Source organism: Lycium barbarum, chromosome 3 (genome assembly GCF_019175385.1).
Source record: "Lycium barbarum isolate Lr01 chromosome 3, ASM1917538v2, whole genome shotgun sequence".
NCBI lineage: Eukaryota > Viridiplantae > Streptophyta > Magnoliopsida > Solanales > Solanaceae > Lycium > Lycium barbarum.
Window position 1 is genome coordinate 132,623,288 of NC_083339.1, and position 21,912 is coordinate 132,645,199.

Consider the following 21,912-nt stretch of genomic DNA (forward strand, 5'->3'; position numbering starts at 1 on the left):
AATATTTTTTTAATCTAATATGAGCTTAAAAAAAGTCCAAAATGTAAAATTTAATTGAATAGAAAATATTACAAACTTATAATATAATTATGTATTTAATTAAATCTAATAAATTTTTATAAATCAAAATAATAAAATAGTAGTACTATTACAAATCAAATCTCATTTAATATGGCGTTACCACAATATTGTTTGACATCCAACTTAATTTTGGATTTATTTTTTGTTGTTTGTATTTCTGATTTATTTTGGTTAACTCATTTGATAGCTGGTTAGAGTTATGCAGGTATTAGAAATACAGTGATTTGTGTATTATTTTATGGAGGGGTTAGTTATGAAGGGTTTAGTTATTCAAGTATTAGATATTCCACCTTCTACCATGCATAAAATAATAAATAGATTTCCGCATAATTTATCTATGTATTAGTTACGCGGGCTTTAAAATTACAAATAAAATACCGTATTAATTTTATATATAAATAATTACCTCCTAAACGTGGTGTTATTTATACATGATTTAATAGCTGTATAACTCACCTCCAAATCAACTATCAAACGATCTCATAGAGTTGTGTACATTTTGATTCTTATTGCGTAAACTTTACAGTAATTGATGGCTTAAAATTTAATATGGTAATATATAAGTAATATTTTTCAAAAATCGAAACCAAAGCGACTAAACCCGAATTTTCAATACCGGTCCATATAAGACCATACCATAAACACCCCACTCAAAAGCCACGTAAAAGAAGAAAAAAATTGAAATAAAAAATTGGCGGGCCGCTTTATAGGTAGCTTGGCTTCCCTCCCATTTTCTTGTGCAACAAAATTGTGATTTTCTCTCTCAGGTAAAAAATCTCCCTTCTCTCAATTGCATCTCCATTTTCAATTTTCCCTTCCATTGAAACACATTGTAATTAGCAATTGTTCGTGTAGATTGATATTTCATTTCTCAAGCACCGTTTGCTCATATCTTAGCTATCTCATCAATTGTAAGTTTGAATTTAGTTGTTTTTCAATTGGTGTGTTCTCAAAAGCAAACATCATATTATATTAATTGATCGAACTGTGAATTGATCGAGTTGCTATGTTCCGAAGTTTTGAATGCCCGATCTTTTAGAATCTCGATTGATACTTCAATTTTCAGTGTGAATTGATCGAGTTGCTCTGTTGCGAAATTTAGAATGCCGATTTTTTAGAATCTCGATTGATACGTCAATTTTTAGTGTGAATTGATCGAGTTGCTCTGTTGCGAAATTTTGAATGCCGATTTTTCAGAATCTCGATTGATACTTCAATTTTCGGTGTGAATTGTTCGAGTTTCTCTGTTGCGAAATTTTGAATGCGATTTTTTAGAATCTCGATTGATACTGATAGACTATGTAATAGTCTACGTAAATATTTTAAATATTCTCTTCCTTATGTATAGTAATTAGGTCCTATAATTTAGCCTGATATCATTCTGATAGTGAGATACCTACTTTGTATATAATGACTTTCATACATCAATACAGATCACAGATTGATTTCCTATATAGTATCAGACTAGGTTTCTCCTAAAAATCCTAGCATCCTAAGCCCTAGCCGTCCACCTCCCTCTCTCTTAACCCTAGCCATAGCCGCCACCCCTTCCTCTTCCCTCTTCTCTATTCAATGGCTGACAACAAAAATTTTCATTCTGCTTTAACCGTCACGAATGTGAAATCTTTAATCCCAATCACTCTAGACATGGAAACCGGCCATTATCACGAATGGGCGACACTATTCAAAGTTCTAGCCCGCGTCCACTCCGTACTTGAACACATCATACCACTAACTGACACCACTGAACTCACCGCGTACAACGCAACAAAGGCGGCTAACCTTCCGCACTGGAAACGGATAGATGCGGTGGTCCTTCAATGGATATACGCCACCGTATCCCATGATATTCTTACCTCTATTCTCGTGGCGGATGATGTTGCAGAGAAGGCTTGGAATCGAGTTTCTCAACTTTTCCAAGATAACAAGCACTCAAGGGCAGCGTACCTTGAAACTGAATTCACCACCACAAAAATGGCCGACTTCGGCTCGGTTATGGCCTATTATAATAGGCTCAAGTCTCTCGCGGATCAGTTTGCCAACATGGGGTCGTCGGTATCTGACTAACGTATGGTCTTGCGCCTCCTTGCAGGCTTACCGGAGACATATGCACACTTTGTCACCACCATCCAGCAGAAGGATGTGCGGCCCTCTTTCTCTGAAGTGTGCTCCAGACTCAAGCTAGAAGTCGCAGCAGCCAAGGAACGTGCCCGCGATTCCAGTCCTGCGGCTTTACTTGTTAATAATGATACTCCCTCCCCGCCACCTGGCGGCAACAATAATTCAACTAACCGTCGTGATAATAATCGTGGCAGGAATTCTAACAGGAACAAGGTAAAGGGGAACAACAACAACAACAGTGGGAAATCCGGTCGCGGCGGACAGACCAGCAACGGCCAGTGGCCGACGGGACAGCCACCGGCCGGGGACTATTACTGGCCTGCCTGGATGCCCCAGCAGTGGCCAATGCCCCCCTGCCCGTATCCGACGAGACAGTGGCAGTAGCGTCCCACCATACCGCGGCCCCGCAGCGGCATTCTCGGTACGGGTCCACGACTTCAACAGGCCTATTTCATGCATGGTCCGACCTATTCTGGGTACACTCCGACAGACGTGGAGGCAGCCATGCACACTCTGTCCATGCATACACCGGATGATAATTGGTACATGGACACCGGAGCGACTTCTCACATGACTGCCAACTCAGGTACTCTCACGTCTTATTTTAATTTGAGCAATAATTCTGGAATCATTGTTGGTAATGGTAGCACTATTCCAATTCGAGGCTATGGTCATACATCCCTACCCCCACCTAATCCTCAATTACGTCTCCGAAATGTCTTGCATGCTCCAAAACTTATCAAAAACCTTATTTCCGTACGTAAATTCACTAAGGACAATAATGTTTCTGTTGAGTTTGATCCTCTTGGGTTTTCTGTGAAGGATTTACCGACGGGGAGCCGCCTAATGAGATGTGAGAGCACCGGGGAATTGTATCCCATCATTGCCACAAAATGGATCACTCCACCATCCATCTTCATTGCCGCATCACCTAGCTTGTGGCAATTCCCGACTCAGCCATCCGGGAAATGCTATCCTTAGTTCTCTTCGTAGTAATGCTTTAATTGAATGTAATTGGGCCCAAACTTCTTTTTGTACCTCTTGTCCTTTGGGAAAACATGTTAAATTTCCATTTTATGATTCATTGTCATTTACTACTATGCCATTTGATATCATTCATAGTGATTTATGGACATCTCCTGTTTTAAGTTCTAATAGACACCACTATTATGTTTTCTTTCTTGATGATTATAGTAATTTTCTTTGGACTTTTCCAATCTCTAACAAGTCCCAAGTCTATTCCACTTTTCTATCTTTTAAGGCATTAATACGGACTCAATTCAAAAGAGACATTAAAAACATTCAATGTGATAATGGGCGGGAGTTCGCCAATGGGCATTTTCAATCTTTTTGCGCCTCAAATGGTTTAAATTTCCGATTTTCTTGCCCCCATACCTCTCCTCAAAACAGCAAAGCGGAAAGAAAAATTAAATCCATTAACAACATAGTGCGCACTCTTCTTGTCCACTCCTCCATGCCCCCCTCTTTTTGGCATCATGCTCTCCAAATGGCCACATACCTCCTTAATGCCCTTCCCACCGAATTCCTTGGGTATAAATCACCAACGCAAGTTATCTATCAACGAATCCCCTCCTATTCTCATCTCCGGGTTTTTGGGTGTCTATGTTATCCACTTTTCCCATCTATAACTATTCATAAGTTACAAGCAAGATCCACCTCGTGTGTATTTTTGGGCTATCCATTGAATCATAGAGGATATAAATGTTATGATTTATCCACCAATAAAATCATCTTCTCAAGGTATGTCATCTTTGAGGAAACTCAATTTCCCTTCTTCAAATTTCACTCACCACCCCCAACTTCGTATGATTTTTTGGACCATGGGAATTATCCATATACCCTGCATTTTCTGTCACAGCCTACTCCACCCGTCGTTCCCTCCGTCCAGCCCCTCCCCCCCACTGCTTCACCCGTGACTGCCCAGCAGCCCTTCCCCCCACTGCCCAGCGGTCCTACCCCACGGTCACTGCCCAGCAGCCCCTACCCCCCACTGACCCACCCGTGACTGCCCAGCAGCCCACCCGCATGGTCACTAGAAGCCAACATGGGATTTTTAAGCCCAAAAAATCGTTCAACTTAAATATTTCCAGCACTCCCTCCATCTCGTCAATCCCACGAAATCCTGTCAGTGCTCTAAATGACCACAATTGGAAAGCTTCCATGGTTGATGAATATAATGCTCTAATTAATAATAAGACGTGGGAGTTGGTTCCACGTCCCACTGATGTGAATATTATTCGTTCTATGTGGATTTTTCGTCATAAAAAGAAATCTGATGGTTCTTTTCAGAGGCACAAAGCTCGTCTTGTCTGTGACGGCAGGTCTCAACAGGTTGGAGTTGACTGCGACGAGACTTTCAGTCCGGTTGTCAAACCGGCTACTATTCGCGCTGTCTTGAGCATTGCACTTGCACACTCTTGGCCCATTCATCAGTTGGACGTCAAGAATGCTTTCCTACACGGTAATCTTAATGAGACTATTTATATGCGTCAGCCTATTGGGTTTCAGGTTCCAAAGCATCCCCTTCATATCTGTCTCTTGAAGAAATCGTTGTACGGACTTAAGAAAGCTCCCCGTGCATGGTTCCAATGATTTGCAGACTATGTCTCCACTATTGGTTTTTCACATAGCCGATCTGATCACTCTCTCTTTATTTATTGTCGAGGTCCTGACATTGCTTACATTCTGCTATATGTTGATGATATTATTCTCACAGCTTCCTCAGATGCTCTCAGAAAATTCATCATGTCTCTGCTTAGTGCCGAATTTGCTATGAAGGATTTGGGCACTCTAAGTTATTTTCTGGGTATCGCTGTTACCCGGACTTCACACGGCATGTTTCTCTCTCAGAAAAATTATGCAGCAGATATTATAGAGCATGCGGACATGACTGCCTGTAAGCCAAGTCAGACACCAGTCGATACCAAAGCCAAACTTGGTGCCACGGCCGGGCCTCCTTGCGATGATCCCACCCAATATCGTAAGTTGGCCGGCGCGTTGCAGTACCTTACATTCACAAGACCAGACATCTCCTATGCGGTTCAATAAGTATGCCTTCACATGCATGATCCAAAGGTTGCACATATGCATGCTCTTAAACGCATAGTCCGATACATTCAAGGTACTATTTAGTTTGCTCTCCATCTGTACAAATCCTCCATTGCCTCTCTTGTTTCTTATACAGATGCAGATTGGGGTGGTTTTCCAGACACTCGCCGATCCACATCCGGTTACTGTGTTTTCCTTGGCGATAATCTCCTCTCATGGTCATCCAAACGGCAACCTACTATGTCTAAGTCGAGTGCCGGGGCCGAATACTATGGCGTCGCTAATGTCGTCTCTGAGTCCTGTTGGATTCGCAACCTTCTTTTAGAGCTCCGTTGTCCAATCCGGACAGCTACATTGATTTATTGTGATAATGTTAGTGTCATATACCTATCAGGTAATCCAGTTCAGCACCAACGCACTAAACATATTGAGATGGACATACATTTCGTACGTGAGAAATTTCCCGTGATGCAATGCATTGTATAAAATCTGCCATTCCAAAAGCATTCTAAACAGTCTGTTGATGGATGAAACCATTCAACTCTATCAAATGCCTTTTCAAGATCCAAATATATCAGGATGGGCTCATATATCACTTGATGATTAGAAAAAAATACACAATATTTTTTGCTATACAATGACATGATTCTTTTGCCTTTTCTCCAAATAAATTTCAGCTCCTTCTAATCCTTCTTCAAGGATATCACGTGTATGGTGCATATTGTCATGTTTTGTGACACTTATTATAATTAGATACCTAAATTCTTGATATTCTTTGTTTAGAGAAGCAATACAAAGTATCACAGTTACATCAATTCATGGATGCTAGAAAAAAAAACCAATAGAAACACACAAAATTGGTGAATATATCTGAGAAATTGGAGTCTTTCACATTTATACCAAAATGATACATGATGTCTTGAAGGAAAGCGAATAATCAGTTACTCTTCAATTTTAACTCAATGTAGGTACAGGGCACCCATCCATGGATCACTATCATGAAGATAGGTTTAGCATGTAAGTTTTTGAAAGTTCGTTATAGTATAATCTATTTTGGTTTTCTTTTCACCTCTGTTATATCTTATGTTAGTAATATTTTTTCAGTCTTAATGAATTCACGAGGGATGTTACCCTTGGATCAGTTAGTTTAAGAGGATATTTGGCAGCGTACAACTACTCCATCACTGACCTAATAGATGATGAAGAGTCCATGGAGTTTGATGGAGACGTAAATTTCTTTAAGAGGATATTTGGCAGCGTACAACTACTCCATCACTGGCCTAATAGATGATGAAGAGTCCATGGAGTTTGATGGAGACGTAATTGATGGCATAAAATTTAATATGGTAATATATAAGTAATATTTTTCAAAAATCGAAACCAAAGTGACTAAACCCGAATTTTCAATACCTGTCCTATCAGACCATAACATAAACACCCCTAACACACAGACTCAAAATCCACGGAAAGAAAAAAAATTGAAATGAAAAGTTGGCGGGCTGTTTTATAGGTAGCTTGGCTTCCCTCCCATTTTCTTGTGCAACAAAATTGTGATTTTCTCTCTCAGTTAAAAAAATCTCCCTTCTCTCAATTAGTGTTTTAAAAGGCGGGGGCGTAAGGCAGGCATTTTACATTTGCCCCGGCGAGGCGTAAGTCCCAAGGCACGGGGCGTAAGCCCCATGGGTATATATTTTTAGTATTCGTAAAATATTTAATTACAATAAATATTTCTAATTAGGTAAAATTACATAAAAAAAATAAGAAAACTGTAAATAAATGATAATAGTAACATTAGTATTTATATTAGGGAGGATCAATTCAAGTCAATAAGATATTAGCCATGTGTTTTAAAGACATTACCTAGGATGCTATTATAAAAACTTTATTTAATAATATGAAGATTTGAGTAGTTTAGTTCAAAGTTTTAAAATGTAGATAATGATTTTTCTTTCTTTTGTTATATATATTTGTACTTCTTTTTACAATCTTCAATATTATTTAAGGGAAACTTAAACCATAAAAATTTATCGGTAAAATTTTTTGGGGCCTCAAAAGTTTGAGGGTCTAAAAAGAAAGTTTTACTAGTCTCACCCTTGAGCCACTCTTGCTTACAATTTGTAATTATATATAACATAATTTTACAAGTATACACAATACAATGAAATAAAAGTTATTATGGAATACAAATCAACTCTAACATCTTAACTTTTCAAACAATGAAAAAATCACAATTTCTTAAAACAATATTACTATCATACTATTCATTTTATATCAATAAACTTTATCAGTATTATAATTAAAACGTAATTCCTTCATGAATAAAATGAAAATTACTTTCAAATAACGAAATAATAAAATTTGATAATTTTGATATATAGGACAACAGACCAATAACAAGTGAAAATGTACAAATCGGCTATGTATTTTTAAAAGAATTCACCTCATGATGTTCGCAAATAGTAAACATGCAATACTACGACTTGTTATTTGAGTTACATTCAATCTTCTTATTTCTATAGATGAAAAACTATTAAGTATCATTCATTTGTTAAAGAATTATAAAGGTCAACGATTTTAATTAAAGAATTTAATATATAAATTGTGTAAGAACTGTAAGGCGAGCCCCGAGCGTTGGAAGACAGGCATGTTTAGGTCGTACAGTCGGACGCTTAGGGCGTAAGCCTCATAAGAACTAAGCCCCGCACGTGAGCCCCAGGGCGTTTTGCCAGTGCCTCGCCTGGAGGCGAGTCTTGAAACTGCCTTTTAAAACACTGCTCTCAATTTCTTCTCCATTTTCAATTTTCCCTCCCATCGAAACACATTGTAATAAGCAATTGTTCGTGTAGGTTGATATTTCAACTCTCAAGCGCCGTATTACTCATATCTTAGGTATTTCATCCATTGTAAGTTTGAATTTAGTTGTTTTCTAATTGGTGTGTTCTTAAAAGCAAACATCATATTATATTAATTGATCGAGTTTCTCTGTTGCGAAATATTGAATGCCAATATTTTAAAATCTCGATTGATACTTCAATTTTCGGTGTGAATTGATCGAGTTGCTCTGCTCTGAAATTTTGAATGCTGATTTTTTAGAATCTTGATTGATGCTTCAATTTTCGGTGTGAACTGATCGACTTACTCTGTTCCGAAATTTTGAATGTCGATTTTTCAGAATCTCGATTGATACTTCAATTTTTTATGTGAATTGATCGAGTTACTCTATTCCGAAATTTGAATGCTGATATTTTAGAATCTCGATTGATACTTCAATTTTAGATGTGAATTGATCGAGTTGCTTTGTTCCGAAATTTTGAATGCTGATTTTTTAGAATCTCGATTGATACTTCAATTTTCGATGTGAACTGATCGAGTTGCTCTGTTCTGAAATTTTGAATGCCGATATTTTAGAATCTCGATTGATACTTCAATTTTCGGTGTGAATTGATCCAGTTGCACTGTTCCGAAATGTTGAATGCCGATATTTTAGAATCTCGTTAGATACTTCAATTTTTGGTGTGAATTGATCAAGTTGCTCTGTTTCGAAATTTTGAATGCCAATTTTTTAGAATCTCAATTGACACTTCAATTTTCAGTGTGAATTGATCGAGTTGCTCTGTTCTGAAATTTTGAATGCCGATTTTTCAGAATCTCGATTGACACATCAATTTTCGATGTGAATTGATCGAGTTGCTTTGTTCCGAAATTTTGAATGCCGATTTTTTAGAATCTCGATTGGTACATCAATTTTCGGTGTGAATTGATCGAGTTGCTCTGTTCCGAAATTTGAATGCTGATATTTTAGAATCTCGATTGATACTTCAATTTTCGGTATGAATTGATCGATTTGCTCTGTTCCGAACTTTGAGTGCCGATATTTTAGAATCTCGATTGATACTTTAATTTTCGGTGTGAATTGATCGAGTTGCTCTGTTCTGAAATTTTGAATGCCGATTTGTTAGAATATCGATTAATATTTCAATTTTCGGTGTGAATTGATCGAGTTGCTCTGTTGCGAAATTTTGAATGCTGGTTTTTAGAATCTCGATTGATACTTCAATTTTCAGTGTGAATTGATCGAGTTGCTCTGTTCCCAAATTTTGAATGTCGATTTTTTAGAATCTCGATTGATACTTCAATTTTCGGTGTGAATTGATCAAGTTGCTCTGTTCCGAAATTTTGAATACCGATATTTTAGAATCTCGATTGATACTTCAATTTTCAGTGTGAATTGACCAAGTTGCTCTGTTTCGAAATTTTGAATGTCGATTTTTTCAGAATCTCAATTGATACTTCAATTTTCGGTGTGAATTGATCGAGTTGTGCTGTTCCGAAATTTTGAATGCCGATATTTTAGAATCTCGATTGATACTTCAATTTTCGGTGTGAATTGATCGAGTTACTCTGTTCCAAAATTTGAATGCCGATATTTTATAATCTCGATTGATATTTCAATTTTCGGTGTGAATTGATCGAGTTTCTCTGTTCCGAAATTTTGAATGCCAATTTTTTAGAATCTCAATTGATACTTCAATTTTCGGTGTGAATTGATTGAGTTGCTCTGTTTCGAAATTTGAATGCCTGGTTTTTTAGAATCTCTATTGATACTTCAATTTTCGGTGTGAATTGATCGAGTTGCTCTGTTGCGAAATTTTGAATGACGATTTTTTTGAATCTTGATTGATACTTCAATTTTCGATTTTTTATTGTATATTTCGAATATTTATAGTTTTTGTTGTATATATCAATACCGAATCATAATGTTCTATTCAGTTTAATTTTCAGTGTTTTATTGTATATATATTGAATACTGAATCATAATTGTTCGATCCAGTTTGATTTTGGTCTTTTATTGTACATATCGAATATCGAACCATGATTTCGGTCTTTTATTATACATTCGGGTTGATTTCGATTTTTTATTATATATATCGAATACGGAACCATGATGGTTCGATTCAGTTTGATTTTCGGTTTGTTATTGCATATATCGAATACTGAACCATAATGTTCGATTCAATTTGATTTTCGAATTTTTATTATATATATCAAATACGGAACATAATGGTTTGGTTCGGTTTGATTTTCAGTTTTTTATTGTATATATCAAATACCAAACCCTAATTGTTCGATTTGGTCTGATTTTCGGATTTTTATTGTATAAATTGCATGCTGAACCATAATTGTTCGATTCAGTTTGATTTTTTATCGTTTAGTTCTTCGGTGCGGGATTGATATGTACAGCTATTTTCAATTTGGAACTGACGCTTGAAAAACTGAATAACACGTTAAAATAAATTGAGTCAAAATTTGATTCTAATACTTAAACATTGACATATTCCAATGTTCATTGTTTCATGTTTCTCTTTAATGGTGAATGATTCACCAACAATTGTTTTTCGTAAATGTCTGGTTCGGTGGATTTGAACAATAAAATGAGAACTGGAGCATCTTAAGCATTCTGGAGTACGGGGGTGCTCAAAATTAGTCTTTTTTTTCGGTGAAAAGAATGCTAATATTCATATAAACACACATTACATAGTAGGGCCCTGGCCCTGACGTTCAACTACAGACGGTAAGTGAGGCTAAGTACATGCCTGTCTACATGGAGATTAGTATTACAAAAGTCGTAAAAATAGTAGAGTGAGTGGTATATAATAGTAGATGTTCCCATTTCTTCACTGTGATTACAAAACTGCTGCTTTCCGCATGGGTGTCTGTCTCTCCTTGTTGAGATGAAGCCTTGTCAAAAAGCGATCTTGGTGCAAAAGTTACAGTATCTAGGGCAGTCATTCCATACTTAGCTAGATCATTGTTTTGAGATTGCGGATTAAGTGCCTGCAGTCGGAAAAAACATGTGCATGAGAATCAGGATTAGTTCTTAGTATATTGATAACTTCCTGAGAATCTGTCTCCACCAACGTTGGTTGCAAACCAAGGGCATAAAAAAAATTTAATCCCTACAGAAAAGCCATTAGTTCAACAATAGTTATATAGCAGCTTTTGGCATACAAGAAACAAAACCTATAATCCAGCTTCCAGCTGAATCTCGCACTATTCCTCTCTCTTCAGTATATAAGGCTGCCCCATCAATTTTTCGTTTAAATAGGCTAGGAGCTGGTGGGTTCCATTTGAGGTACAGAAGAAAGTCTAGCTTTTTGCAAGTGTATGAGCTCCTAGTAGAAAAATTCCAAAGGTTGACTGAGGATATGTGTTGGATTAGCAGCACTGTTTTGGTTATCAAAAAAGTTTCTGTTTCGGGTGGTACAAATATTCCAAAGGCAAATTGGAAGGACCTTGGCTGGCATATCAACATGAAAAATTACTAGTGCAAAACTAATAATAGCTCCAAGCCACACAGAGAGTCGTTGTTTGTGGATTTGTGATGCAATGCATTGTATAAAATCTGCCATTCCAAAAGCATTCCAGACAGTCCGTTGATGGATGAAACCATTCAACTCTATCAAATGCCTTTTCAAGATCCAAATCTATCAGGATGGGCTCATATATCACTTGATGATCAGAAAAAAATACACAATATTTTTTGCTATACAATGACATGATTCTTTTGCCTTTTCTCCAAATAAATTTCAGCTCCTTCTAATCCTTCTTCAAGGATATCACGTGTATGGTGCATGTTGTCATGTTTTGTGACACTTATTATAATTAGATACGCAAATTCTTGATATTATAATTAGATAACCAAATTTTTGATATTCTTTGTTTAGAGAAGCAATACAAAGTATCACAATTACATCAATTCATGGATGCTGGAAACAAAAAACGATAGAAACGTACAAAATTGGTGAATATATCTGAGAAATTGGAGGCTTTCACATTTATACCAAAATGATACATGATGTCTTGAAGGAAAGCGAATAATCAGTTACTCTTCAATTTTAACTCAATGTAGGTACAGGGACCCATCCATGGATCACTATCACGAAGATAGGTTTAGCATGTAAGTTTTTGAAAGCTCGTTATAGTATAACCTATTTTGGTTTTCTTTTCACCTCTTTTATATCTTATATTAGTAATATTTTTTCAGTCTTAATGAATTCATGAGGGATGTTAACCTTGGATCAGTTAGTTTAAGAGGATATTTGGCAGCGTACAACTACTCCATCACTGACCTAATAGATGATGAAGAGTCCATGGAGTTTGATGGAGACGTAAATTTCTTTCGTTGTTGTAAATTCAATAGAGTTCAATTTGTTAAATTAGTTACTAATGCAAAGTTTGCATTGTAGGTACAAGACTATCATGTCACACCCCAGTCCTAATAGGGCATGATGGGCACCCGACCCTTTACGTAGAGCCGAGCGAACCTGCTGGTTCTCAGTATATTCATAGTCTCACTGGACTTTTAAATCACAAAATGAAATGCATAATGAAAGCTTTTCAAAAACACTCCTTTCGTTTTCCTCAACTCAAGTAAAATCTGTAATCATATGAAATTTGTAACATAATGCATAATGATCGGCTTGCAGAGCCGCTTGCAAGACTGACATGTTATATACGTGACTCTGTCTGCAAAGTCTCTAACATAAATCAATATACCATAACATAGATACTCTGACTCGACAACACTCCGAAAGGAAATGGAGCTCGTCAATCCAGCTGGAACATCTTCTAGCAATATCCTCTACTCATCTGTATGCACCTGCGTGGCATGAAACGCAGCGTCCACAAGAAGGGACGTCAGTACGAGCAATATACTGAGTATGTAAGGCATGAACAGTGACATAGTAAGAAATACCGATCATGAAAAATAATATAATGGACGTATGGGGATAAAGTAATACAAAAGAGATCAACATGTGCCTCTGAATGCCTTCTCAAGGCGAATGTCGTGCATCCTTAGCTTTTTAAGAACTTTTCCATACATATCCATATATAACATGCATATGCATTCACATACACTTACACTCACTATACATACATCTATCATATCCGTACTCGGCCTTTTCGGGACTCGGTGTGATCCGTACCCGGCCCTTTCGGGACTCGGTGTTATTCGTACCCGGCCCTTTCGAGACTCGGTGTTATCCGTACCCGACCCTTGCGGGACTCGGTGTTATCCCCAATTGATCAGTGGGATGCAATGCATGCATACATACATAGATAAAAATACTTAAATGAAACCAACATCATCATCAGCATTACCATTGTCACTATATCATTCCTTAAAAGATCAACCATCGCAAGATGAAATCGACGATGTCACGAAAGTCTCAAGAATCATGAACTTAGGTAGCACTGGAAATAGAATAGTTATCATCGCTATATCTCACCTCGAAGGAACGAGTAATATGATGTGAGACCATCAACAATAAGAACGGTTGAGGGATTCATGGAATGGCTCAATAATCTCATAATGCGCTCAAATCATAGCTTCGGGGTTTTAAAAGAAGAGAATCATCGTCATCGTCACAATCATCATAGAACATATTCCATTTAACGTCATAAAAGGTTTTAAGAGTCATGAACTTCGAGCTTTTGAAAACAAAGCTATTATGGAAATATTTATGGAATCATAACATAGGAATCATGCCTTTGAAAGAAAGGGACGAGTCTTAACATACCTGTTCGACCTCCTATTAGCTACGCTTATTCGTCCGAGCTTGCAAGTCTACATTTAAGAGGAGTTATACTAACGTTAGACTCTTTATTGCACACTTGTTCCAAGTTTCAAATCAAACTATTGTATATTCTGCCGAAAATCGGGCAGCATCTCCCCTGTTTATATGTCTAGCCCAAAATTACAATTCAGCAACCAATCAACAACAACAACAATACCAACATCAACAACACTATTATCCATACCAATATATTCCATAAATATCCCACACGATGTTTTTCAACATACAACAACAATAATAGACACTTCCTTTCATCCCAATCAAGGAGTATAATCTCATCAACACACCAACAATGTTAGATACAATTTTTATACACATAAATCAGTCCATCCACATGGCCACAACATGTTCAAAACATCCCATAAACACAACAACTACAACACAACAATTTATGACCTTTCCTCCATAACTATTTTCATTTTTAAGGCTTGCTAGACCTTCAAATAAACTCAACATAAGAGATGGGACGAATAACATACCTTATACTTGAAGAAACTCAGCCACATCAACTTTCTCCAACGCCAAACTTAAGTAGAAGCAAGAACAATCGCCTTTCACGGACTAGTTTGGCGTAATATTGTTAAATTCTTGATTTATCGGACTATAATGTTTGGGGGAGGTGTGGAGAATTTTCTAGGACCTTTTGGAATGTTAATTTTCTGAAAAAAATGAGGTTAATGGGGTATTTATACCCCTCCTAGGTCGGTTTCACCGACCTCCTCATGTGGGGCCCGCGGAGCCTTATTTGGCAGCTTAGGATCTTACTCTTAAAATGGCCATAAATTTTGATCCCAATATGGTGTGAGGGCCCACGACCTACAGTCGGAAAGCTATTTCAATTATCTACAACTTTTATTATTTGTGTTTTTCTAAATTCCAAACTTATAATAGCGTTTTGGCCCCTCCAAGTCAGGTCATCCAAAAACGTATCTTTAAATCATCCTTTTGGAAGGCTTATGCCCATATTTGGCTTAAGGGTCCTTTTTAGGACTTGCTCAACTTCACATGTACTACTCATATATTTCTTCACATGTCCTTTATAAAATCCCGACATGTGAGCCCCACCTTAACTTATGGTTACGAGGGCTATCATCAAGTAATTTTTTAACTGATTTACTCCATACGATCTTCAAATGTCATATATATATATATATATTCTTATACTCAGATAATATAATCTTCATCCCTAATCCTTGTATAACTTTACTCTCCCTTGACCTCATACTAAGCCGTCGACAGTCTTGGTAACGCGAAATTTTTCGGGGTGTAACATCCTTCCCCCCTTAGAAACATTCGTCCTCGAATGTTGCAGTATTGCTAACCCACAACACCATCTTTGATTCCTTAGAACCTTTATTCTTCCCTAAGGGCCCGATTACCGTTTGCTTAGACTATAACTTGATTCAATCTCTTCTCATCTTCCCTTAACCCTTTTTTTTATTACCTTCAGTCATCTTCTTTCACTTCCTTGTCCTCATGTACATGATCGGAAATTAACTCACATACCACTCTCAATTTGTCTCCATTCTTGTAATCTTGACTTATCGTGCAATAATTATTCATCAGCCCGTAAGTATTTCTCTTTTTCTCGTTCCTTGTTCCTTTGTTAGTGAACAACTACCTTCCTCTCTCTACAGCGCCCTCCTTGTGTTCATTCCTTCGGTGCCATCTCGGGCTATCCTTTTTGTACCCGTTAATCTTAGATATACGTCGTATTGATTCCTTGTAGTTCATTGGTCAGCTTCATTAGTCCTTACATCCTTGTCGCCATCTCTCTTACCCTTACATTCCGAGTGTTCATTCAACATGACCTTTTCGCTAGTGAGTCCAATGGCCATGTTCCTTAAGCTATTCCTCCCAGTTCCTTTCCAAGACCACTTCCATCGATCCAACGTACGTATATACGTAATGGTTCTTCTCCCTTTACTATTCTTCGCAGTACCATTATACTTATGGTAATTCGTAATCCGAATTCAACTAATTTCATAGCTCGCAACATCTTTGAGCCCCTGCTACAGCTTCTTTTTACTTCCTTCCCTCACATCTATCAATACAACCAATTGTTGTTCCTTTTATTACAATTGTCATCGTCATCCCAAGTGTCATTTGGGTTCGTTATCCTCTCTAACACCCTTTGTGAATTTAGCTTAGAGACTTTTCTTGCTCTTTTCATTACCCTTTAGGGAATGTCGCTGCATACTTGGGTACGGCGCAATTTTGCTCGATACGGGAGATTCAAACCATGGTCTAGAAATATCATAGTTCATGTCAGCATAAAGCATTCTCTTAAGGTGTCTTCCATACTTTCTTCCTATGTCTGCCTCATGGTACACATTTTTCCGTTCGCTTCTGCTTCTTTTTGATACCTTCTTGATATACCAATATGTTTCGAGCTCTGGCCCCGAGCTAATAAATCTCCTTTTCTGGAGCTTTGAACGTCATAGCTCCCTTCAAGTCTAGTATGTTCTTCCCCCCTTATTAAGAAGGTCCTTATATGCCATTAACCCTTGAGTATTCACCGTCTTCGATAATTTCCTGCCGTCCTTCGCGATCTTCTTAAGGTCGGGGTTCTGTCATCGTGTGGTCTACCTTATTCATCTCTTGCTAGTTAAACTCTTGTGTTCAATTGGAGTACTCATAAGGGTATCCAATTCCGATGCTTCCTTTTTCGTCTTTTCATACCTCTGTCTTTTATGACCAACGGTGTCCTGGACCTACAAGTTAATGGGGACATCGAGATTCTCCACGTCTTTTATGAAGTTTTCGGTTACACCTAAATCCTTATCTCTCGTCCCGACGTTCTTATAACATCTCTAAGGTTTTTTTTTCTTTTTTTTTCTTCACTGGCCTGGTCCTCCTCGTCCTACACGACCTCTTTAAGGTTTCTAACCACTCCGCATACTCTAACTTCCTTTAGGCTACTCTAGCTTCTCATTTGTCTCTCGTGTCTGAATTTATAGGACTTCTTGCAACTTCCTAGGGGGTCACCCATCTTAATATTTCTCTCACCCCAGCACGCTTAACCTCGAAACTCTGATGAAATCCGGTGCGTTAATGCTGGTATAATCGTATTCACCTCACCACATGACCCTCACCACACAATCTAAAGCAAGTTGAAGTCTTGACAAATTCCAAAACATTCTCGTAACACATCTCCCTCCTTTAACAATTACTATTTTAGCCTTTTCAATCCCCAATATTCACCTTTCACCTATGTGTATGGCTACCTTTCATTCTAGATTTTCAGATTCCCGATGGTAACGAACACACCTTCGTCGCCGTTACTTACAAATACTCGGTTATCAGCCTCTTTAGACTTCCGCTCGCCACTCTTATATAATAATCTACATTAGAACTCATTTGTCGATTTTCCCTGAATTCCCAATAGACCTTGCTCCTACTAAACCTCGAATGTAACCCATTTTAATCCTTCGGACTGTTAATCGTCTTTCTCACAATCATTCTTCATGCCATGCCAAATACATAACTCCTCTAAAACAACGCATCCCACTAATTTTCTATCTACGATATTTCCCTTCCACGCTTCTTCATGTTAGGTGTACCTAACTAAATGACCTGATTTTGAAAAATTCTGGCAGAGTCTCCTTTACAATTCTTACTACCCAAAACCTCCATGCAACAATTACCAGCAATGCCTCACGGGGCATATATATATATATACACGACATATCAGTATATCCCAGCCACCCAGGGCTCCCAATTTCAGGTAAAAGAACAAAAATATCAAAACTTACCTCTGTGACTTCCCATATCCTCACTCACTTTCTCCCATCGATACTGTGCTTCTGCTGAGGTCAAAGGTTAGTATAAAAAATCTCCTTTCCTATGAATTGACTCTATCGCACGATTTAAAACAGAAAGAAGGTCAATAATTCCTAGATGCCCTGCAGCATCCTGTTCATAAGTGTGGCCGGCTTCACACTCATAAACAGGACTCTACTGGACACGACTTTGTAGACAACCCCTATGACGAACTGCTCTGATATCAATTTGTCACACCCCAGTCCTGATAGGGCATGATGGGCACCCGACCCTTTACGTAGAGCCGAGCGAACCCGCTGGTTCTCAGTATATTCATAGTCTCACTGGACTTTTAAATCACAAAATGAAATGCATAATGAAAGCTTTTCAAAAACATTCCTTTCGTCTTCCTCAACTCAAAAAAAATCTGTAATCATATGAAATTTGTAACATAATGCATAATGATACATCGGTTTGCAGAGCCGCTTGCAAGACTGGCATGCTATATACGTGACTTTGTCTGCAAAGTCTCTAGCATAAATCAATATACCATAACATAGATACTCTGACTCGACAACACTCCGGAAGGAAATGGAGCTCGCCAATCCAGCTGGAACATCTTCTAGCAATATCCTCTACTCATCTGTATACACCTGTGTGGCATGAAACGCAGCGTCCACAAGAAGGGACGTCAGTACGAGCAATGTACTGAGTATGTAAGGCATGAACAGTAACATAGTAAGAAATACCGATCATGGAAAATAATATAATGGACGTATGGGGATAAAGTAATACAAAAGAGATCAACCTGCGCCTCTGAATGCCCTCTCAAGGCGAATGTCGTGCATGCTTAACTTTTTAAGAACTTTTCCATACATATCCATATATAACATGCATATGCATTCACATACACTTACACTCACTATACATACATCTATCATATCCGTACCCTGCCCTATCAGGATTGGGGTGTGACATATTACTTGACTGTTGGGGTGGACTTTATCAGAACAAGAGGAAGGTCATCACTTTATATACTTTCTTGAAATTATTGTTTGAAAATGCTTTTGTTTTTATTTTTTGAGGAAGGTAACAGTTAAAAGCTTTGTTACAAGTTAATATATTATTTAACTTCTTTGAAATTTGTTTTCAGCCGGAAAAAGCTTGTTTATCTACTCAAGGCTATGCAAACCATGTATAACATCAGGTTAGTAAAAGAAAATAGAGAAATTAGATATTTCATGGGTAATATCTTGTCAGTTGACTTGGTTTTTATCCAGGATACAAGGTGTTCTCTCCGTCTCTGTATCTATAACTGTTTCATTCCCCTTTGTTTCTGGTCTTGCTTCTATCGTTGAAAGCTATGTTGCTCGAATTCGGTGTTGAGTGTCGGATACGGGTACGGATCTAGAGGTCGGATTCGGCATAATCTAAATTTTAAGATTCCGGGGTACGGATCCAGGTGCGGATACGGATGCGGGGATTCGGCTAAAATAATTCAAAATTATAAGAAAAATAACTAAATCTATGCCTATAAATAAAAAACAAAAATAATTTTTTATAGTTATGTTTCATTTATAATTAAATGTTAATTTTTAATTAACTTGAAACTCTTCTAGATACATTAAGTGTCCACTCTTCAAGAGCTCTCCGTTTCTTTCAATTTGGCCTCAAATTTTTTCTCAAATTGGTCCATGGATTTGGTCAAAGTATCCAATGTCGTTTGACCAGATCCGACACGAATCCAGTGTCGGTGTCGTGTCGTGTCGGACACGGGTGCGGCGACAGCAAAATTGAAGGGTCCGAGCAACATAGACTGAAAGTAAGGTAAATGCTCAGTGATTACTTCCTGATGTTGCATTCAGAAAATATTGCATAATCTCATGCTGTATAGTACAACCTTTGTAGTGGAGGTTGATTTTCGTGGCACTTGACTGCATCTCTCTCTAGGTAGTTCTTTTGACAACAGATAACGAGAAAAGGACATAAATGATCCCTTAACTATGAGAATAGGTTCAAAATAGTCCCTTAACTATGCACTTAACGGTTTTAGTCCTTTAAGTTTGCCACAAGTTAACAAAAATGGTCCCTTAACTATGAGGGTTGGTTAAAATAGTCCCTTAAGTATGCACTTAACAGTTTTGGTCCTTTAAGTTCGCCAAAAGTTAACACTTTTAGTCTTCGACAAAATATTCATTGAACTCTGTTTGTTAGATTTGACGAAAACTATACAAAAAAAAAATTAGCGAGAACTCACAATTAGAGGTACACATTACTAAAGAAAAGACCAAATATCTCGGGACAAAACCGACGGACATTAGTCCGTTATAGGGAAAAACCAAGGAAAAAACGAACAGACTTGATAATGTCAGAAAATAGTGTCTTGGAACACAAAGACCGACGGATTCTGTCGATTAAAACCGAGGGAGTCCATCGGCTAAGTAAAATACACTAGACTCATTTTTATTGAAAACCCGGTATAAAATAAATACTTCCATTATGTGATTCTTTTCTTTTAAAAAAAAGTTTCCGCGCATCTTCCCCTGAAAATAATTGATTGACGTCCGTTAGTTTTCGTAAAAAATAATTAAAAAAAAATAGTGTCCCTCGATTTTATCCATCGGTTTCCATCCATCGTTTTTTCGTTTGTTTTTAGTAGTGACAATTTTTGTAGTTTCTGCTATTTCTAAAGTCTGTTGTATTTGACTTAGCCGATGGACTCTCTTGGTTTTAATCGACAGAGTCCGTCGGTCTTTATGTTTCGAGACACTATTTTCTGACATTATCAAGTATGTTGATTTTTTCCTTAATTTTTTTCAATAATGGACTAACGTTTGTCGGTTTAATTCCGAGGTATTTGGTCTTTTCTTTAGTAATGTGCATCTCTAAATGTGAGTTCTCGCTAAATATTGTTTTATAGTTCTCATCAAATCTAACAAACAGAGTTCAATAAATATTTTGTTGGAGACTAAAAATGTTAACTTTTGACGAACTGCAAGGATCAAAACTGTTAAGTGCATACTTAAGGGATTATTTTTAACCAACCCTCATAATTAAGGGACCATTTTTATTAACTTGTGACAAACTTAAATGACCAAAACTGTTAAGTACAGATAACCAACACAGCCCAAGTTGCGGTCTTACCACTAAATCAAAACCTTGGGGGCCTGGATATTGGTATCTTCTGTAAACAAGAGTTGCTCCTCTTCAAAGGAAGCCTTGTAGTAAATGATGTTACAGCTTAGCAGCAGTAACAATATACTCTACTTGCAAAGCAGGTTCAAATCAGAGCTGAAGGATCATTGGATCAAGAAGAAAAAACTTTTCTTGTGACTGTAATTTTCGTTTGGGACAAATCCCAAAGAAGACAGAACTAAAATTTAAAACTGCAAGTATATTTAACTGGTTAGCAAGTTGCATAATTAACAAGTCTTTGCAGTGAGAAGGAAAGTGAAAAGAAAGAAAAGGGGGAAAAAGGAGGGGGTTGTCCTGTGACGCGTTCAGGCTTATTTGAAAGGAAGAAAAGAGTAAAAAGGGAACAATTTGGAGAATTTGCAGCATAGAGTTAAATGTATTGGTGGAATTAATTTTCTTATTTATTATGAAAGTGTTAAATATATTAACATTTATATGTTCTTTAGATTATATGAATCATAATGTGAAGATAGTATGAATATATTTTTTCATTTTTTTATTGGTTAAATATTTTTAAAAAATCATTCTTTTTTTTATTGCGTAGAATCATATTCTCAAGTCAGTCAAATTCGCTGCCAATTGATGATGCATAGTAGAGGTTATGTATGTATAGTTTAACCGGAGGATATATGGCTCAATTGTTGACTAAGATGCATTAATTTCACTCCATCGGAGAGAATAGTATTTTCCACTTAGTCAAACTCGCTATCAATTTATGATGCAATTTTTATTTCTGAATTGACCTCTTGATCAAAATGTTTGCAATCATATATTGATTTTCTAATTTTGGGTTATTGTTGTTGGCCTTTTAACCTTTAAAAATAGATTGCACATCAGATATAATTGTGATTTAATTAATTTTTTAATATTTAGAAATAAAATTTGATTATTTTTTTAATATTTAGGACTTCAAAACCAACTTCATTAGGAGTTCTTTTTATTTCCTTTCAGAAGTTGGTGTCCTTTTTTATTTAGTAACTTTCTATATCAATGCAAAATCTACCAAGGCTGTTTCTTCCCTAAAAAATCGATCAATTTACATTTC